This window comes from Monopterus albus, unplaced genomic scaffold (genome assembly GCF_001952655.1).
Source record: "Monopterus albus unplaced genomic scaffold, M_albus_1.0 scaffold50.1, whole genome shotgun sequence".
Classification (NCBI taxonomy): Eukaryota; Metazoa; Chordata; class Actinopteri; order Synbranchiformes; family Synbranchidae; genus Monopterus; species Monopterus albus.
The window spans coordinates 1,941,946-1,943,343 of NW_018127930.1; the positions used below are offsets into that span (position 1 = coordinate 1,941,946).

Consider the following 1,398-nt stretch of genomic DNA (forward strand, 5'->3'; position numbering starts at 1 on the left):
AGACAGACATCACCATGCCAACTCTCCCAACCTACCTGTAAGCTCAGTGAATGAGTGCCCCTCCTGTAGACATTTTGAGTTCGGCATCTTCTCTCTCTCATGTCCGCCTGCATGACAGCTGAGTATCCTATGTCTGTCATCATGCACTGCAGACTACTGCCCTTACCAATATGGTGTGCAGAAAACACCAGCAGAAGTAGACAGACCTGAGAACCAGACCGAACATCTGATCACCATGACACGGCCACATCTATACAGTTAGCCATTACCCTAACGGCTCACTATTGACACACATAACTTGTGGTGGATGGCAAACTGCAGGCAAAGCTGAAATTATCGCCTCTCTGCAAATTTATGCTCATTTAGCAGATGTTTTGATAAATGATTCTTACTGGCTTTTTACACACCTAGATTTTATTTCATGTACAGAACCAAGCATATACTGTAGGTATGAGCCGCTAGGTAATATTTACAAAATATACACCGTACTCTTACTTTGAATAAAATTATAATTGCGTTATGTAAAAGTTGCGGGGGGGTGGGGTGGGTGGGAGGTACCACAACCTAGATCGTGGATGTTTGGTTTGTGACTTTGGTTTCAGAACTATTACACCTATAAATGGAGAACAGTAAAACAAGGTACAAGTAAGGTGAACTGTGCCGAAATGCAGTTCTTGAGCAAATGTAATTAGTTACTTTCTACTACTGGCACTAGTTTAAGCACAGCTGGATTTAACTGCTCCAAGTGTCAGAGTAAGCAGAAAGCAGAGTGAGGACACACTGTGTGTGTTGGGCTGCTCTGCTCTTCTGTTCTATCACTGTCAACTTCTTTCACTGAAGTTTTTTTATATACCTCTGCACTAGTGACAGCTGTGGCCGGAGGTAAATGTTTTCAGGTCGTCTGTTCAGCGCAGATCTCATCCCGATATTGAGTCCAAGTGGACCATATTCTCCACCTTCATTGTCGATGCGGCCGTTTGGAGCTGTGGCCGTAAGGTCTCCGGTGCCTGTCGTGGTGGCAATCCCTGAACCCGGTGGTGGACACCGGAAGTAAGGGATGCTGTCAAGCTGAAGAAGGAGTCCTTTCGAGCCTGGTTGGCTCGTGGGACTGCTGAGACAGCTGACAGGTACCGGCAGGCCAAGCGGGCATGGAGGAGTAGTATTGGTCGGCCTCGAAGAGATTCTGGCAAAACGTCCGGCGCCTCAGGAGGGGGAAGCAGTGCCCTGCCAATACTGTTTACAGTGGAGGTGGGCAGCTGTTGACCTCAACTGGGGACATTGTCGGATGGTGGAAGGAATACTTTTGAGGATCTCCTCAATCCCGGTGCCATGTCTTCCGATGAGGAAGCAGAGGCTGAGGGCTCAGAGGTGGACTCATCCATCACCCAAGCTGAAGTC

General features: G+C 47.9%; 1 protein-coding gene across 1 annotated transcript in view; it reads left to right on the top strand.

Moving 5' to 3' along the window:
* Positions 1 to 1,398, top strand: part of tln1 (talin 1) — a 78,130-nt gene that overhangs the window by 16,595 nt on the left and 60,137 nt on the right.